The sequence below is a fragment of the Pristiophorus japonicus genome, chromosome 3 (assembly GCF_044704955.1).
Source record: "Pristiophorus japonicus isolate sPriJap1 chromosome 3, sPriJap1.hap1, whole genome shotgun sequence".
Lineage (NCBI taxonomy): Eukaryota > Metazoa > Chordata > Chondrichthyes > Pristiophoridae > Pristiophorus > Pristiophorus japonicus.
Genome location: NC_091979.1, coordinates 118,462,802 through 118,483,375, shown reverse-complemented (window position 1 = coordinate 118,483,375; position 20,574 = coordinate 118,462,802). Strand labels below are relative to the sequence as shown.

The following is a 20,574-nucleotide window of genomic DNA, read 5'->3' as shown; positions in this document are numbered from 1 at the left end:
TCCAACAATCGCGCCCTCTGGTGGCAAGTATTACATAGTTACATACATAACATTATCAGTAATCATTCACTAACTCACGGCCTCACTTTCTGTAGGACAAAACAGCGCACAATAATCGTGAGAGAGCAAGATCAGTTGAGGAACAGCTAACCTGAGTGAGCTGGAGCAACAAACCACGGAAATGAGTGGGCCTACCAGAGTTATACACATTGGCTGGGGGCTTCACTGAACTGGGTCTCTGACAATTACTCCTACTCCTTCATTAAGCACTGAAAAAATGACATTGTGATGCATGTCTTCTGCAACTGTGCAGCTTCCCAATGCCATCCTCTCTTTCCCCACCTCCTTCTCAACAGCCAGAGACCCCCGCAGAAGAGAGTGCAGTGGAGAAGAATCCTTCTGAGGAGGCACAATCAAGCGGTCCATCACTTTCAAGCACCATCAGAGACAATTGGCACTGCGGCAGGGTTAGATCATGAGGTAGAGTGGTCTGCATGTGGTGATGCACCCAACATTAGTGCATAGGAGCAGGTATACTGGTGGCAGGGACAGGCCAATGTGGGCAATCTCGTCAGTGGCACCTTGTAATGATTCAAAGGTACAGCATTTGAGGGCTGTTGTAACTTTCACAGCTCCTGGCAATGATTTTTGGTAAAGGGGCTAGATACTGGGAATTTTAATAAAGAATAATACTTACTACATAATTATTATTCATAAAGAAATACTTGTAATTTAAAATTATTTTTAAAGTTTGTTTTTTCTTCAGGGTTCTAGGCCACAAACCTGGCCTATGCCCCCAGGTTTGGCCGTATGGCAGCCTGGGACACTTGATCTCACCAGGTGTGCTGCCCCCAACCCTAGATCCCATTGAAGGGCATAGACACAAAAAATCCTGACATAGGGACTCCCTAACCCCCTCTTTCACCGCTAGCCTTGTTAGGAGGTGCAAAGGCTCCATCCCAACAAGGCTGAGCAGAAACTGCTGAGAAAGGACAGAAACCAGTGTACCCAGGTCCTGGCCTAATTCCAGTGCTGAAGTTATGCTGGCAGTGCACCGGAAGGTCCCTGGATTTTTGCCCCTATCACCTCTTTGTTGGGCACAGATTACTTCAATGAAATAATGGGCAGTGCACAGTATCCACAGATTCCGGATATTGTTCTAGTTATACATTTGAATGCAGTAACCTGAGTAATTAAGTAAAAATGCTTGAGGCAGCATTTTTAAAATTTAAATAGAAACATGTTTCAAAGCTAGAATTTTCCTATTCCTGAAAGTGTTTCATAAATAGGAATGTGTTCCAAGTGCTGCACGCTGTGATTTCTTTTCAAATATTTAGTCCTATTCAACAGAGTGCTTTGTCATATTCCCATTTAGAAATAAGTAAGATATTTTTTATTTACAATAGAGAAACGATAGGTTGATAGCAATTGAATGGAAATTTAGTTAAGGAGCTAGATTTTACACAAACTATTTCCAGGTGGCATAAGATTTCTTTCAGCCCCCTTTGTCCAGAAGGAACAATACAGATAAAGTAATTGTATTGTGATTGTGTAGTTCTTTAATTGTATGTACTAAAATATAACTTTGAAGCTGGCTTGCTGGGTTTTAAATATATCTATGACCCAAAATAAAGACCATGCAAACTAATCAAGTAACGAAAAACATGGTTTCAGTATTAGATTAATATTTCAGAAATGACCTCTACAATATGGCTTCAGTACATGAGTAATGTTACAGCAACGACCTCGACAACATGCACTTAATGTTAGTTTTACATTAGTAATGGATATCTGACAATATGGGGCCGAAATTGCCCTGTTCTGCGCCTCCCGTTAGCACGATTGTTTTCGCCCAGTGTAAGAATTAGTGGAGCTCTGAACATGGTAGCACAGCATTCCACTAGTAGTGCCCTGGCTGCCGCTCCTCCAACGAAGACGTCAGCACCGTGCGCGGCAACCCCTTTGAACCCCGAAGTGACCCCTTTCCGTCCCGCGGCGGAAATTGCCTAACGCTCCGTGAAGCCGCTGCGAGCGATGCCTGCGCCAGCCTCACGGGTCGCGAAACTGGCCAATCTCCGCTCCCGGAGCAGGGGTTAAAGGGGAGGTGCGCTGCACCTCACGCCGCCATTTTTTTTTCTTCGGCCGACTCAGTGGTCGGCCCATTCTACTCTGCTGTCGCATGGTCTGGGCCACCATCGTTCAGCCCGGCACTCCGTCTGCAGAGATCGCACCAGCCCTCCTCTTTAATGGAAGTGGAGGGGCACTGAAACGCATCAGCGCTATGCGGAGAAGCTACGTAGCGCTGCCCATCACACCCACGTAGTGCCCTGGATACTGCCCCAACAGGAAGTGGAGCGCACGACATTGCACATTTCGCGGTTGGGGCGAGACTTCTGCGCCGGGCGCAGGAAGTCACGCTCCAACTCGGTTACCGCCCCCAAACAGGGCAAAACCGAATTTCGCCCCCTATGGGTTTAGGATTGTCAACTTTTGCAAGTCCAAAGCTGAACAGGGAGTTGGCACAGGAGCAGTATAAGAGATGGGAGCATGACTTAATTTCTGGGTGCCAAAATTCAGGCCTGCCTAAAACCTGCTACACTTACTGTTTTTTAAGTATGTTCACCACTGGATAGGATCGACTCTTGATCAATAGTCAGCTCTTTGTTCTTTTTTTTGAAGCGGCCAGGAAGTCGGTCATAATGGGGGTGGAAGTGCGGCGGTAAATGCTGTTGAGAGGCGGAAGTGCAGGCGGAATGGATTCTCCGCCGCTGTCAGTCAGCAGCAGAGGGGTGATGTCATCGTTTCACGTCTGCCTCACCATGCTCGCCCCTTAACTTAAAGGGGAGAGAAGCAATGATTATTTAAGACTGGCCACTGGTCCACCAGAGAGGGTTTCGGCCGGGCCAGCAGCCTGGCACCCAAGAGGGGGTGCCAGGCTGCCTGTTGGCAACCTAGCCGAACTTGGGGACATAATAGTCCGACTGACATGAAAGTCGGCCAGCAAAAAAAATAAAATGCCGGCTGCAGCAGTGGGCCCTTGCCTTTAATGGCCGCAGACAGAAAAAGCTGTCGGGGGCACCGCTCAGCAGGCATTAGATTTTTTTGCCTGAATTTTGCTGGAGGTGGGGGCCCCGGCAGTGATGATGCACTTAAAGCCGCTCTGCAGTAGAGGGGTGGAAGTGGGGACCACCAGAAAAATCCCATGCTGAATTTTGCTGCCAGTGACCATTCAACCACAAATCAGCGGCCTTTCGATTCTATCACCTGCATGTGTGGCAGCCCAGCAGTAAAGGGCCTTATTGGGAGGCTGAATTTCAGCTCCCTGTAGTTTGCTGCTGATGAAAATTTATTGAAAACCTTGGCAACCTTAATTATTAACCGATTCACATTATGAGATGCAAATACAAGTGGAAATTTGGCTTTTATTTTAAAAATAAGACTTGTTTTTCATTTGTGTGTAATCTCACTGGAAGTGGGGCTGTGCAAGAATCACACTTGCCCAACCTATAGTGCGCTGAGCCAACATGTATTCCTGGGGTCATTTATATATTGTGGAAGAGCTCCAATTTAAAACCGAGTTGAGAAGGGATTTCTTCTCCCAGAGGATTGTGAATCTGTGGAATTCTCTGCCCAAGGAAGCAGTTGAGGCTAGCTCATTGAATGTATTTAAATCACAGATAGATAGATTTTTAACCAATAACGGAATTAAGGGTTATGGGGAGCGGGTGGGTAAGTGGAGCTGAGTCCACGGCCAGATCAGCCATGATCTGGTTGAATGGCGGAGCAGGCTCGTGGGGCTAGATGGCTTACTCCTGTTCCTAATTCTTATGTTCAGATGTGGAAATTGTGGTGTCTGTAGGCACCTTTAGTAATGACTCCACGAGGCAGTGTGTGGTACTTAAACTGTGCAGACCTGCCGTCCTTTATTAGCTGCTCCTGAGTGCAGACAACAAGCTGTGTGTTCCTTTTTATACTGGGTTACCTGCCGTGTGCAGGCAAGCCCTGGGTCTCCAGCAACAGCACCCTCTAGTGTACCGGTAAGGTGTGTACAGTACAAGGGTTCATTCAATGTTGCATGACAGTGTTACAGACATCACACAGTGAACAGGCATGCCTACACAACAATACTCCCCTCTGAGCATTTTTCATATCCTTATTGTCATGACCAGGGAAGGTGATCAGTGGTGAGCTATTGGAGGTTGTGGTGGGGGTTGTGTGGTTGCCAGGTGTGACCCCTGTGCTTGAGACTGGCCTCGAACGTTTCCCCTCTCTCACACACAAACCAAGTGGGTGTCACTGTTGTGGGATCCCTCGGGGAGGTGGCCACAGCAGCAGTGGGTGGTGTGTATACACTGTGATGTGGGTGTTTGTGGGGTGGTGGGCAGGGCCACAAGACTGGGTGGGCTCCTCTTCCACCAATGGGGATGAGGGTCAGGTCACCCCAGGGTTTGCCAGGGAAGCTGAAGAGTATTGGCCTCATGCTTCTGGTGTTGGCCCTGGTGGCCAGGGGCTGTAGGGCTGGTCTGGTGCAGGTTGCCATTGGTGGTGGCTAGGCTGCCCATTGACCACTGTCCCTGTAGTAGGTCTGCTCCCACTGCCTGTGTGTGTGTCCTGTAAGGGGCATCACATTCGTTCCAAAGGTCCAGGCTACATGGTCAGGTAGCCTGCTGGACCTGGGGGTCTCCCGCAGGGCGATTCCATTGGCATTAGCATGGTCCCTGTAGGACCCAATGTTCTTTGGCAGTGTCCTACCGGTATATATAACACCTTGGCTCTGATCACACATAGTCGAGCCTGCATTATACATTCTAGCACTTGCGTCACTTTTGGGTGTCCTGGTTTCAACAGGCATGGTTACATTAGGCATTTTACAATCTCTATCATTATTGTTAAGCATAATAAACTTGTTCTTAACCTTACTGACACCTGCATTCATCTCATTAGTCACATTAGTTAAACCAGCATCACAATTCATGGTTACATTGCATACATTTTCATACTTGCACCCTTTAATTGCATCTTTAGCTTCAAAGTCCGTGTACTCAAATAGTTGGAACTTCCCCTTTAAATTTTTTTGGTTACCGGTCTCCTTTAAGGGAGCCTTCGAATCCGATTGGCCGCTCGATGTCACATGATGCTCCTCCATGTTGACTTGTGGCATGGAGGAGGCCATTTTGAATGCAGGTCTGCTGCTTGTGGTGCTGCAGCCATTTTGTGGTGCTCTTCTCTTCTGTATGTTTGTGGTGCTGCAGCCATTTTGTGGTCTTGTTGCAGGCAGGCTGTGGTGCTCTTTTCTTCCACATGCTTGTGGTGCTGCAGCCATTTTGTGGTCTTGTTGCAGGCAGGCTGTGGTGCTCTTTTCTTCCACAGCACCACTTCGACTGATGTGGACCCGGTTCATCCAATTCTTGCCCAGCAGCGTGGGACCGTCGCCGGCTACAATCCACAGGGGGAGTTTGTGCAACACGCCGCCCTGGGAGACCTGGACATCTACATTGCCAACGATTTGGATTTTACCTTTGGTATAGGTGCGCAGCTTTGCCTGGACAGGAGACAGTTTTGGTCGAGTGGCAGGATTCCTCCAAATTTTTTCAAAGATCTTTTGGCTCATCATAGACTGGCTCGCCCCTGTGTCGATCTCCATGGAGACTGGGACCCTGTCAATGTCCACTTCCATCATCCACGGAGAACTTCCGGTGGAGCAGGTAAAGATTCCATACTCTTCTCCCAAGGTTAGAGCAGCTTCATCTTCATCTGTGTCAGAGCCCCGGTGATTAGCCAAGTCATCAGAGACACAGTGAGTGCAGCCTTTTCTGCACATTCTCTGAAGGTGCCCTTTTTCTTTGCAGCCTTTGTATGCATAGTCTTTGTAGCGGCACTGGTGGGCCCTGTGGTTTCCTCCACAGTGCCAGCACGGGGTCATCCGGTTTGCCCCATGTGGCGGACTCAGGGTTGCGGGACTCGGGGCAGCATTTCTGCCTTTAGAAGTGACCATGTGGTGCACTGCGCTAGCCGGTTTAGAGTCCTGGGTCAGTATTCACCTGGAGTCGCTGGCCGAAACCATGTAGGCCTGGCTCACTTGAATTGATTTCTGCAGGATGATCGTGATGTCAGCCGAGAGCAATTTGTGTTGGAGGCCTTCGTGGCCGATTCCGATGACAAATATGTCCCTTAGTGCTTCATTAAGGTGGTCGCCAAACTCACACGGTGCAGCAAGTCTTCTTAAGTGTGCAGCATACTTGGCAATTTCTTGGCCCTCAGGTCGCCAGTAAGTGTAGAACCGTCTGGCTATGAGGATGCTTTCTTTCGGTTTTAGTTGTTCCTGTATGATTGTTACAAGTTCCTCATAGCTCTTGGTCTTCTCCGGGGCTAGTAAGTCCCTGACGAGACCGTAGATGGTGGGCCCACAACTGCTAAGCAGGATGGCCCTGCGTTTGTTCGGTAGTGTGGCTGGTGTGTCCCCATCCAGGTCGTTGGCTATAAAGAAGTGTTCAAATCTTTCCACAAAAACATCCCAATCTTCCCCTTCTGTAAAATACTGAAAGTTGCTGAGGTTAGACATGTTGAGCGTGTAGTTCGTGATTCCGTATTCCGTCGCCATTTGTGGTCAATGTAGGAACCTTTAGTAATGACTCCACGAGGCAGTGTGTGGTACTTAAACTGTGCAGACCTGCAGTCCTTTATTAGCAGCTCCTGAGTGACGACAACAAGCTGTGTGTTCCTTTTTATACTGGGTTACCTGCCATGTGCAGGCAACCCCTGGGTCTCCAGCAACAGCACCCTCTAGTGTACCGGTAAGGTGTGTACAAAGGTACATTCAATGTTGCATGACAGTGTTACAGTGTTACACAGTGAACAGGCATGCCTACACAACAGAAACCACCTGCGATTGGGAGTTCACCTGCTGGTGGGCAGGAAATTGTGTGCTGATGCAAGAGTTAAAGCAGCAAATTAAAGGGACAGACATCATAAGCAAGGTTTTAACAAAAAATATCTCGAGGAATGTATGTGAAAGAGAGTGCTTCTTTCTATGAGGGAGCTTTAAAAATTCTCTTGGAGGAAGTAGGGCAGAGAAGGGGAGTCCACTTTAGTAGTGAGTGCCACAATTCCTCAAGAACAGCAGGCCAGGAGAAATGGGATAGTTGATCACCAGCAGCAATGTTACGAGCAAGATCCTACGTACCTGGAGGAAATACAGGAAGAAATGTAATGGCCCTCGATCATGAGACCTCAATCTGAACAAGTAGTATTCAGTCTCCGCCTGAAACTGAAGAAATACCAAGCACTTTAGGGCCCTTTGGAGGGTCATTCAACTCCTCCCACCACAAGCCATCTGTTCGGAGGCGAATGCAGATCAGCAACAATGGGACAACAATTGCAACCAAATGAAAATTAGCAGGAGCACCTACTCCCTAACAAAACTGTACCCCGCGGTACAAGAGCAAATTGCCTCAACCCTTAATCACATATTATTCTCAGCAGAGGGGCAATTATGCCAAGAAACCTCAATGTAGCTGAGTATTCTCCCTGCGATCACTGTGTAATCAAAATGTACAGCACGTGGATAAAATATACATGTCAATGTAAAGTCTTGAAAATGCAATAAAAATTTGTAGGGGAAGAAAGTACAAGGTAATGTGGGCTCTAAGATGATTATATCCTGTTTTGGAATTATAAACTGTTCGGCACAACAGCAATGAAATCAAAATAATAAGGATATAAATACATCAAAATTGTGATATTGGAAGTTCTTCACTTCATCCCTGTGGCATCTATTCAATAGTCTATGTGCACCTAGATTAAATATTTCATCACTTTGGCTCTCCTGTTTACTGCTGAGGCTGAGGTGTGTTTTTCTGTGATTATTTTTGATGATTAACAGTGACTGCAGATTCAGCTGTTACTTATAGAATGAGATTTGTAAGGTGACTAATATTTGCATGTTTTACCTCAATGCAAAGTCATGGTCAGGGAATCTGGTATCGTGAATGGTCATCAATTTATTGTATGCCCTGATGCAGAAAGATAAGTGTAAATGAGGAACAATAAATTAATCTATTATTGGTACCAAGAGTGTATTATACTGAAGTACTCCAGATACCAGTGTTAAGTGCATGTGAGTTGAACATAGTACCTCAAAAAATGAGTTGTAAAAATTCTCAAGTAACAAGATCTAAATTCCAAACCAACTTTGCAGCAACCGGAACTTAGTGGCACAATGAAAACTTCTGAGATTCCATGCAATGGATTAGTGAGGGACATAATTAAAGGAACAGCAATGTTAGTATTATTTATGCTACTTTATTCTTCTTTCACCAGCTCAAGGGGGAAGAGGCTAATTTTTAGTCTAATTTGTGGCGTTTCAAATTCCACACAGAGATTTCTTATGCATCTCTTGAGCTCACTTTCTCCTTGCAGCTCTGCTTTTCTTCTTAAGGGACTGCATCTAAATCCTACCAATTTAGTCTATATGCGTCTGAGCAGCAAGTGCTAAGGATTGTTTTGCATAGATTTCATTGAGATACTTCTGCCATTTGCTTTGCACTAGTTCTGATTAATTACATGTTTTGAGCACACTTTTACATCTTGGGTTTTTTTCTTCACCTGAGCCCATTGAGTTTAAAAAATTATTTCCCCTGTCATTTAATTTTCCTTCTTTTTGTGATCTGTAATTGGCCCTGGGTTTCTGACTTTTTGCTAATAAGCAGCTTACTCTCTCTCCCTTTAGACATAACCCGCACTGCACTCTTTATGTTATGAATTTTACAAGGGATTTTAATAGATGCTTTAGGCTATGCAAACTGTTGTAAAAAAAAAGAAAAGCTTAATGCTCAAGCCTTGACACAGAGGACATGTGAATGTCTGCTTATTATTGCAGTCAAGTCTCAAAAACTTTCATTAAGATTTGTCAGGGCCAAGAGGGGAAACAAAATCAGAACTACATGAAGGAATATTAACCTTATACTCCATAACAAACTATAATTAGTAAGTACTCCACATTAACTCTCTTTGGACAGAAATGCTCATTATTTTTATACATACATAATAAAACTGCTTATCTAAGGTCAAAGGCCTGCTTGCGGATGAAGAAATGAGGAGGTGTCATAGCAGAAGAAATTGTGATTTGTATTCTTCATTTCAAGAAAGCTCTAAAATGCTACACAGGGAATGGAAGGAAGTGTTGAATGTGGGTGTCAGGCTGTCAGTAGTCTGACAGCTATGGTAACTACCCTCTAATCCAGCAGGCTCCAGCCATGCTCTCAGCTGACACTGCAAGGGCTGACTGACAGCTGAAGTGCGGGCACTTTTTACAGGCAGAAGTGACATTCAGTCTATTAAAGCTGACAAGCACAAAGGAGAGATTTGCCCTGAATGGTTGGTAGTGAAGCTTGGTAAAAAGGTTATTGGCGAGGTCTTGGAGAAGGTGTCAAATTCGAGCTCTGATCATAACAATTTTGTTAATCATAGCAGTGGACAATGCCTTGCTCATGTCTGAACTGATTGTGCAGAGAGCCAGTTACATTCAGGAAACCACACGTTCAAGATAAGAGTGCAAAACATTGTCTCAAAAGACAAACACACCAGGCTTTACTAATGTTGTGCAACTATTTCTTATAAATGTATAAGATTTAAGCTCTCCAACAGCTCCATAAATTTAGCCAGTGAGCAGCTGAGCAACTCAGACCAGTAAGGTCCCAGATTTAATCCCCAGTTTTTGCTGAGGTTGTTGATCTCAACGTCAATATCGCGATCGTCGGCCATGTCCTCGTCATCCTTGCAGCTGATGGCACAGATTTGGATCTGTTCTTTGCTGACCCAGACATGGCATAAGAAAATCAGTGATGGTGCTTCTCTAGATAGCCTAGCAGAAGTTGCATGTGGACATTAAGTGAGACAGAGTGGGAATTGGATGCAGTGACACCCCCACTCCCCCATTTTTGAATAGTCTGTTGACATTCATTGTCAAGGCTGACACTGTTGGCCAACTGGCACCAATGGAACTATACCTCAATGAAGAGTCAAGGGAGTAGAAATTCATTTGCACCCAGTTTCGGTTGCGAAGATGGTGGTACGGCCACAACGCACGCCAGAACTGGGAGGTCCAAAGCTGGCATTGAAATTGGGCTCGCACCTCATCTAAATAATCTGGGCGAGCTGCTGGCGCCTGTTGCATCTCCACGGACAGCTCGCCCATTTTAAGTAGATGAATTTCAGGCCAATTGCCTCACTGGAAGTGGACCAAAGGGAGGTGGGTTGGAGCGGTGATGGAAAAGGGTGATCTCAGGTACTATGGAGTTTGACAGAGCACTCCTGCTCATCTTGGCTCCACGGGAACAATTTTTTAAAAAGACAGACCTTTTGGTGATGCTCACTGCTTAGGCCGCAATGACCACTGAAGAATCCTGAGTGGAGTAGGCCCTGATCGGCTCCATTCATCAGATTCCAGTTTCACGGAGGTGGTCCAAAACAAGCGTCAGGCCCATCACCTGCATAAGTAAGGGGTCTAACACCTGTTTTAGGCAGCCGTTGGTGACACCTGAAAAAAGCCCGGCCCAGTATCAGGTCACATGCATTACAGACATCCTTGAGGCACAGGACATTGATTCCTGAAATTGGACTTATTGCATCCATTTTATGCCCATAAAATGGGCAAAATGAGGTCTAATTTCTACCCCAAGTTCTTAAGGAGGGGAAGTGTCAAAGTCTGCAGGAGAGGAGATGAGGGCGGGGGAAATTTGGCAGGAAAAAAGAAAAATGCATCAAATAATATCCATGTCACTTTGCATACCATTGTATTGATATCTCATTATAATCTCATTGAATACATGCAGGTTTCTTATGGAAAAAGAACTTCAATTTTGCAATAAAGACAAATGAAGTTACAATTTATTTGTGTGTGTCATCGAACAAAGTTATTACAATATGAATCTAATAAGTAGTTCAAAGATGCTGGATCTGAAATAATCATTGTTTTGAATCTTACTAGATCCTGATATAATAGCCTGTATGTTCTTAATAAGTTTCATCAGTTTTTCTTGGTTGGACTATGAGTAAGAATTGTGAATTAGATTTATTCACACCTCACTTTTAGCTCATCTATCTCCCAACACACATCCATGTCATACGACCCACTCCAGAGAATTGAGCATAAAATCTAGACTGACAGGTCCAGTGCCAGTACTGAGGGAGTGCTGCACTGTTGGAGGTGCCGTCTTTCGGATGAGACATCAAACTGAGGCTCTGTTTACCCTCTGAGGTGGACGTGAAAGATGCCACCGCACTATTTCGATGAAGAGCAGGGAAGTTATCCCCAGTGTCCTGGCCAATATTTATCCCTAAACCAACATCACTAAAAAAAAACAGATTGATCTGGTCATTATCATATTTGTAGTTTGTGGGACCTTGCTGTGCACTAATTGGCTGCTGCGTTTCTTACATTACAACAGGGATTACCATTCAAAAGTATTTTGTTGGCTGTAAAGCGCTTTGGGACATCTTCAGGTTGTAAAAGCCGCTGTATAAATGCAAGCGCTTTCTTTCTTACCATTCATGAAACTATGCCAAATACTATAATTCTATTCAATGTGTTCTTTAAACACAACAGCTATTGTATCCATTGAAAACTCTAGACCATAAGCTTCATGCCAGATTTGAGGGCCTGATCTTCAAACACTCTCTTCCTCAGGCAGCTGAAGGCTGCACTGACACACTGGAGGCGGTGTTGAACCTCGTCATCGATGTCTGCCCTTGCTGATAATAGGCTCCCGAGGTATGGAAATTGGCCAGGGCCGCACCATGGATCTTGATGACTGGGGGGCAGGGCCACGTGGCGGGGTCAGGTTGGTGGAGGACCTTTGTCTTACGGATGTTTAGCGTAAGGCCTATGCTTTCGTACGCCTCGGTGAAGATGTTAACGATGACTTGGAGTTCAGCCTCTGAATGTGCCTGTTTTGTCATTCAATAAGATCAAGGCTGATCTTCAACCTCAACCAAAATTTACCGCCCGATCCCTATATTCCGTGATTCCATTAGAGTCCAAGGGTGAGAAATTGATGTCCTTATTACCACCTGGTCGTGCCAGCAATGCAAGAAAAAATGACAGCCGTCACTCTTGCACCAGCTGGAGGCCTTTGTGTTGCTGGTAACTGGCAGTGCCCTGAAAAAAATGGCGGCACGGTGACATCAGTCAGAGTGCAACACCGACTTAACGTCACCTACGCGAACTTCGACCCTAGCGTTCAAATCAGCGCTGGGTGTTAAGCACGCCAGGTTAACCTGACTTCAATGCAGGCTTTTCTCAGGCGTTACTATTTTTTTTCACCCTGAGTATGGCTTTGCCGAATGTCAAATTTTAAGCAGTGCGTTTTTTTTTTGGCGTTGCACGTCATCGATTCACTTTTTGGTGATATTTCAAAACTGCCATTCGTTAACTTTGGCCAATTTAGGCGAGTACCTTTTACCGGCAAAAAAGGCGAAATATCGCCCGGACCACGCTAGAGGACAAGATTTGGAGCCGACCGGTGAGGCGGCAGAACTGCCAAGATGGTGGCGTGGGGTGCTCGCAAACTTCCCTTTAGGACCAGTTCGTGACCCACGAAGCTGGCACTGACACCTGCTCACACAAGCCTCGTGGGGCACGGGGCAATATCCACCGTGGGGCGGAAAGGGGTCGGTGGTTGTGCACTGCTGATAACTCCCGAGCAATTTCCCAGGAGTTGGTAGCGCCCCACCCCACGGGCGGAAAGTGTTTTGCAGCCCATTAACGCCCCCAGAGATGCTAATGGGCGGCGCAAAAATGGGCAATTTCAACTTGGGTGACACCTGCTCACCCAAGCTCTGCACAATTGCAGTAAGACTTCCTTAGTCTTATACTCCAATCTCCTTGCAATAAATGCCAACATACCAATTGCCTTCTTAATTGCTTGCTGTACCTGTATGTTAACATTCTGTGTTTCATTTACAAGGACACCCAAATCCCTCTGAACACCAGCATTTAATAGTTTATCACCATTATAAAAATAACCTGTTTTTCCAATCTTCCTATAAAAGTGAATAACCTCACATTTCCCCACATTATACTCCATCTGCCACCTTCTTGCTCACTCACTTAGCCTGTCTATATGCCTCTTTATATACTCCTCACAGCTTATTTGCCCACGTAGCTTTTTATCATCAGCAAACTTGGATACATTACACTTAGTCCCTTCATCTAATATATAAATAGCTGAGGCCCCAGCACTGATCCTTACGGTACCCTACTAGGATCAGCCTGCAAACCTGAAAATGACTTGTTTATTCCTACTCTCTGCTTTCCGTCATTTAATTAATCCTCTATCCACGCTAATATAATACCCCCCAACCCCATGAGCCATTATTTTGCTAAGAAACTTTTGTGTGGCATCTTATCGAATGCCTTTTGAAAATCCAAATATACTATATCCACTCATTCCCCTTCATCTACCCTGCTAGTTACATCCTTAAAAAATTCTAATAGATTTGTCAAACATGATTTCCTTTTCATAAAACTATGTTGACTCTGCCTAATCATATTAGGATTTACTAAGTGCCCCATTACTACTTCCTTAATAATGAATTTCAGCATTTTCCCTATGACTGATGTCAGGCTAACTGGCCTGTAGTTCCCTGTTTTCTATCTCCCTTTTTTCTTGAGTAACGATGTTATATTTGCTACCTTTCAATCCACTGGGACCGTTCCAGAATCTAGGGATTTTTGGAAGATCACAATGCATCCATTATCTCTGCAGCCATCTCTTTTAAAAGCCATGGGGATTTGATGGCTTTTAGTCCCATTAAGTTCTCCAGTACTTTTTCTTTACTAATGTTAATTACTTTAAGTTCCTCACTCTCATTAGACACTTGGTTCCCCATTATTTCTGATACCTTTTTTGTGTATTTTACTATGAAGACAGATACAAAATATTTGCTTAACGTCTCTGCCATTTCCTTATTCCTAATTATAAGTTCTCATGTCTCAGCCTCTAAGGGGCCTGCATTTACTTTTGCTACTCTTTTCCTTTTTGCATACTTATAGAAGCTCTTGCAATCTGTTTTTATATTACTTGCTAGTTTATTCTCATATTTTATTTTCTCCCTCTTTATCAATTTTTTGGTCATTCTTTGCTGGTTTCTAAAACTTTCCAAATCCTCAGGCTTACTACTCTTCAAGGCAACATTATAAGACTTTTCTTTTTATTTAATACTATCCTTAACCTCTTCAGTTAGCTGTAGTTGGATCACTTTCCCCGTGGAGTTTTTATTTCTCAACTGAATGTATATTCATTGAGAATTATTAAATATTTAGTTAAATGTTCGCTATTGCTTTCTACCATCATATCTTTTAATCTCATTTCCCAACTCACGCCTCACACCTATGTAATTGGCTTTATTTAAGTTTGATACTCTCGTTCCAGATTTAAGTATGTCACTCTTGAACTCACAGCGAAATTCTATCATATTATGATCACTCATCCCCAGAGGATCCCTCACTATGAGATTATTAATTAACCCTATCTCATTACACAAGTCAAGGTCTAAAATAACCTCTTTCTTGGTTGGTTCCACAATGTATTGTTCTCAGAAACTGTCTCAAATCCATTCCATGAACTCGTCCTCCAAACTACTTTTGCCAATTTGATGGGTCTAGTCTATATGAAGATTCAAGTCCCCCCACGATTATTGCGATACCTTTGTTACAAACTCCTATTATTTCTTGATTACTACTCTGACCAACAGTATAGCTACTGTTAGGGAGCTTATAAGTTACTCTTCCCAGTGTTTTCTGGCCCTTGTTATTTCTCATCTCCACCCCTACTGATTTTACTTCCTGCTTTTCGAAGCCAAGATTCTTCCTCACTACTGTCCCAATGTCAGCCTTTTTTTTTTATCAGGGCTACCATTCCTTTTCCATTTTGCCTGTCTTTTCAAAATGTCAAGTACTCTGGAATATTTAATTCCCAACCTTGGTTACCATGCAACCATATCTCTGTGATGGCTATTAGATCAAACCCATTTATCTCTAGTTCTGCCATTAATTCATCTATCTTGTTACAAATGCTTTGTGCATTCAGATACAGCGCCTTTAATTTTACCATTTTACCATTTTACCCTGATTTGGTCTTATTCATGGTTGCACTATTACCATTAAACTCTCTGGGGCCAAGATTGCCCCTCTCCCTAAGATCTGTTACCACCACAAATTGGCGGCCACACTATGGAGTGAAGTGGCTGCCAACTGTTTGTGGAATGGTCGCTGATAGCCCCATTGCCCTTCAGAGTCCTACCCCTCTGTCCCTTCCTGTCACACTCTGCTTCTCTTTACCCAAATAATTACATTGCTCTATGGCCATCACTTTTCTCTTTAGATTTATACATATCCCTTCACCCGAACCCTCCTGACCCCTTTTAGTTTAATGCTCTATCTACAGCCCTAGTTATTCGATTCACCAGGACACTGGTCCCAGCTCAGTTTAAGTGGAACCCACCCCAACAGAATAGCTCCCTCTTTCCCCAGTACTGGTACCAGTGCCTCCTCAAATCCCTTCTAAACCTCCTACCACTTACTTTAAATCTATTCCCCCTGGTTATTGACCCCTCTGCTCAGGGAAATAGGTCCTTCCTATCCACTCTATCTAGGCACCTCATAATTTTGTCAACCTCAATTAGATCTCCCCTAAGCCTCCGCTGTTCCAAAGAAAACAGCCCCAGCCTATCCAATCTTGCTTGATTCCAACCGTTCAGAAGATTAAATAATTACCATTTAAAACCATGGGTTTGCGAGACAGGCACAGCTACACCAGCAAGCATTACAATCACTATAAAATACCAGTTAGACAACAGCCACCAAATGGCACTGGCTAGTCAAGGAAGATAAAGCAAAGTCCCCAACACAAGCTAAAATTATCCAGGCCAGGCAACCTCTTTGTAAATCTCCTCTGTACCCTCTCTAGTGCAATCACATCTGACCAGAACTGCACTTAGTACTCTAGCTGTGGCCTAACTAGTGTTTTATACAGTTCAAGCATAACCTGCCTGCTCTTATATTCTATGCCTCGAATAATAAAGGCAAGTATCCCATATGCCTTCTTAACCACCTTATCTACCTGTCCTGCTGCCTTCAGGGATCTGTGGATATGCATTCCAAGGTCCCTCTGTTCCTCTGCATTTCTCAGTGTCATACCATTTATTGTGTATTCCCTTGCCTTGTTATCCCTCCCCAAAGGCATTACCTCACACTTCCCCAGATTGAATTCCATTTGGAACTTTTCTGCCCACCTGACCAGTCCTGACCATTCCCGTGGGCGGATGCCTCCAACTGCAATAATTTCTACGAAAGTACCTGGTGGTCCAGAGGTTTGGCAACTTGTGGTACTGGAGCTCTACACAAAGGCCGGTGTAGGGGCCCACGTATCGCAGGATCTTGCGGATTTCGTATGGATCTCTGGGATAATTTGGGCTGGCTCAACCAATCAGCCTCGTTAGCGCAGTAGGTAGCACGTCAGTCTCATAATCTGAAGGTCGTGAGTTTGATCCTCACACGGGGCACAGACATTTTTTATTCAAGAAGGAGTTAGATGAAGTCCTTACTACTAGGGCGATCAAGGGGTATGGCGAGAAAGCAGGAATGGGGTACTGAAGTTGCATGTTCAGCCATGAACTCATTGAATGGCGGTGCAGGCTAGAAGGGCCGAATGGCCTACTCCTGCACCTATTTTCTATGTTTCTATATCAGAGTAGGAGGATCCCCATTCATACTTTTGGTTATTTTGTACGTACGGAGCTGCTGTAAGTATGAAAACACAGAAACACTGAAAATACATTTTAAAAACACATTCATATTTAAAATTAATTAAATATTTTATACAAAAAATAACTTTTTGAAAAAATGTTTTAGAAACATAGAAACATAGAAAATTAGTGCAGGAGCAGGCCATTCAGCCCTTCTAGCCTGCATCACCATTCAATGAGTTCATGGCTGAACATGAAACTTCAGTACCCCCTTCCTGCTTTCTCGCCATACCCCTTGATCCCCCGCGTAGTAAGGACTTCATCTAACTCCCTTTTGAATATATTTAGTGAATTGGCCTCAACTACTTTCTGTGGTAGAGAATTCCACAGGTTCACCACTCTCTGGGTGAAGAAGTTTCTCCTCATCTCGTTCCTAAATGGCTTACCCCTTATCCTCAGACTGTGACCCCTGGTTCTGGACTTCCCCAACATTGGGAACATTCTTCCTGCATCTAACCTGTCTAAACCCGTCAGAATTTTAAACGTTTCTATGAGGTCCCCTCTCACTCTTCTGAACTCCAGTGAATACAAGCCCAGTTGATCCAGTCTTTCTTGATAGGTCAGTCCCACCATCCCGGGAATCAGTCTGGTGAATCTTCGCTGCACTCCCTCAATAGCAAGAATGTCCTTCCTCAAGTTAGGAGACCAAAACTGTACACAATACTCCACGTGTGGCCTCACCAAGGCCCTGTACAACTGTAGCAACACCTCCCTGCCCCTGTACTCAAATCCCCTCGCTATGAAGGCCAACATGCCATTTGCTTTCTTAACCGCCTGCTGTACCTGCATGCCAACCTTCAATGACTGATGTACCATGACACCCAGGTCTCGTTGCACCTTCCCTTTTCCTAATCTGTCACCATTCAGATAATAGTCTGTCTCTCTGTTTTTACCACCAAAGTGGATAACCTCACATTTATCCACATTATACTTCATCTGCCATGCATTTGCCCACTCACCTAATCTATCCAAGTCACTCTGCAGCCTAATAGCATCCTCCTCGCAGCTCACACTGCCACCCAACTTAGTGTCATCCGCAAATTTGGAGATACTACATTTAATCCCCTCGTCTAAATCATTTTATATGTTTTAACAGGGCTAAAAATAAATGTACCTTAATGGACAGGATTTTTAATATATAAATGAGTGATAACATTTTATTTTTCTAATTTTTAAAACTCTTACACTGGTAAAAGCAGGCCTTAGGCAAAGAGCCCAAATCTCTGCCCGCGGAGGCCCTTTTCCTTCGCATGCGTGCGATCTGTCAAAAGGATTTTTTACAGATTGCAAGTGCCGGGTTTAGGCGCATGCGCTTCGCATACCTAAACCCAGAACATGTGGGGACCCCACAGATGGGTGCGCACTTTGTACGCACCTGTGGGGAGCGTGAGTTCAGGCCCAATATCTTTCTGCAGTCTATAGCTTTCTTCTTCATTATCAACCACACTGCCAATTTTTGTATCATCTGAAAACTTCTTAATCATACCCCCTACTTCCTGGATCAATGTGTCCAAGTAACTCTCCCCCTCTCTGATGTCTCGCAATGTCTATGCCTCGGACTCCAGCTCAACAACTCTGAGCTGAAGTTCTTTGAGATGCAGACACTTACTGCATTATGGTTGTCCAGGATTACAATGCTCTCCACAATCTCCCACATGCTGCAGTTGAGGTACACCATCCTTTCATAACCTTGTTATATTTATTTAATGAATTAAAGTTTACGAATTTAATCAACTTATTCTGAGACTGTGACGCCTGGTTCTAGACTCCTCAGCCAAAGGAAACATCCTCCCTGCATCTACCCTGTCAAACCTTGTAAGAATTTTGTATGTTTCAATGAGATCACCTCTCTTTCTTCTAAACTCCAGAGAATATAGGCCGAGTCTACTCAATCTCTCCTCATAGGACAATCCCCCTATCCCAGGAATCAGTCCGGTGAACCTTTGTTGCACTCCCTCAATGGCACATATAACCTTCCTTAGGTAAACACCCAAGTGCCTACCCTTGTGAGTTGTTAGTTGGTGTGATTGCATTAGGATGAGGGTGAGTGTGAGGGGTGTTTAGTGAGATGGGGATGTGATAACATAGATAGAGAAGGATTGATGGAGGTCCATGGTAAGATGGTGTGAGTAAGGATGTGCAGGAGTAGGGTAGGGAAGGCAGAGTGATGGGGATGTGATGAGAGACACAGCAGGACGAGATTGAGTGTGGCTTTATACTAATGTTTCATGATCTACTGAGATCATTGAAGCATTTTACAGCACGACACCCAGGTCCTCCTAACCACGTCACTGCTTGTGCCCTCCTCTGCAATGTGAAAGCGGGCTGCGTTGGTCTCCTGGGGAGGTGTCTTCCGCCCATGAGAAGGAAAGAATACTTCCCTGCGTGCTGTGACTCCCTCCATAAGCATATGGAGGCAATCATGGGAGGTCCTGGGTGCAGCCCTGCACCTCTGTGCAGTGATTGTCAGTGTTTGCAGCACGTCAATGCTGTAGAAAACCAACAGCACAAATGTCAAAAGAAAATTGGCCATGGTCCCTTTAAGGAAACTGGCTGATGACGCGTCTTCAAATGACCTCTAATTGGCCAGGAAACACGTTGGACAGAATTAACAAGCCCAATCAATGTAAAATCATTTGAGAGGCCGGGCTGGAGCCAGCAGCAGGGTCAGGACCCCCCACCAACATCGTCCACCACTGACCCACCAAGGTCAGCAAAATCACGGTCCTGTTGTTGGTAGGTATTATTATTTGGGTGAGATTCTAAACCAAGGACTCATCTGCCCTCTCAGGTCCCATGGCACTATTTGAAGAGCTGGGGTGGTTCTCCTGGTGTCCTGGCCAACATTTATCCCTCAACCAAGACCACCAAAAAGACAGATTAATTGTTCATTTATCTTATTGCAGTTTGTGGGATCTTGCTGTGTGCAAATTTGCTTACAACACAACAGTGACTACACTTCAAAAATACTTCATTAGCTGTAAATTGTTTTGTGACATCCCAAGGAGATGATTCTATATAAATGCAAGGTTATGTTCTGTTTTTTCTTAATTTGAAGGTTTTTCTGCCCTGGATACAACTTCCCACCATTCTAGTATGTTCACCTCTGTCTGCAGGTACAAGTGTGCAAGTACTGGTAGGCGGGCAAAGCAGACCTCGTGTACAGTCTGATCTCCCTGTGGCATCCCTCTATATTTCCTCCTCTTCTTCCAAGCATGCCTATACGGGAATTCCAATTAAGTAGTCCATTGGTGCCAGTAATGGTACTGAGGGAAAATAAATGATGCCCATTTGACATGGGTCTCCAGTGTTACTAAGTGGTGATAAGTCTACTGAAGGTCATGAAAAGGACATAGTAATAAAAAGATAAGTCTATTTGAAATATTTCTTCATCTTTTCTCCTCATTTTTGTGCTTTATTTCCCATTTTGCCACTTACACTCTCATAAGCCTTTGTGCCAGTTATTCTAAATTATTTATATTTTCCCAGGCAGCTTATCAGGTGAGGCCAGTGAGACACCGCCTCACCTGAACTTCCACTGCAGAAGTTGTAGTTATTTCTTAAATTTGGAGCAGTTATCAGTTCCATCTTATTTGCACAGTATCAGCTGTGGCTCAGTTGGTAGCACTCTCACCTCTGAGTCAGAAAGTTGTGGGTTTAAGTCCCACTCAAGCAACCTGAGCACAAAAATCTAAACTGACACTCCAGTGTAGTGCTAAGGGAGTGCTTTCGGATGAAATGTTAAACCGAGGCTCTGTCTGCTCTCTC

At 44.5% G+C, this 20,574-nt stretch overlaps 1 non-coding gene across 1 annotated transcript; it reads left to right on the top strand.

Moving 5' to 3' along the window:
- Window positions 1-16,490: 16,490 nt before the first annotated feature.
- trnam-cau (transfer RNA methionine (anticodon CAU)) lies at window positions 16,491-16,563 on the top strand. The gene has a single exon. It is a non-coding gene; the product is annotated as a tRNA-Met (tRNA).
- Window positions 16,564-20,574: the final 4,011 nt, after the last annotated feature.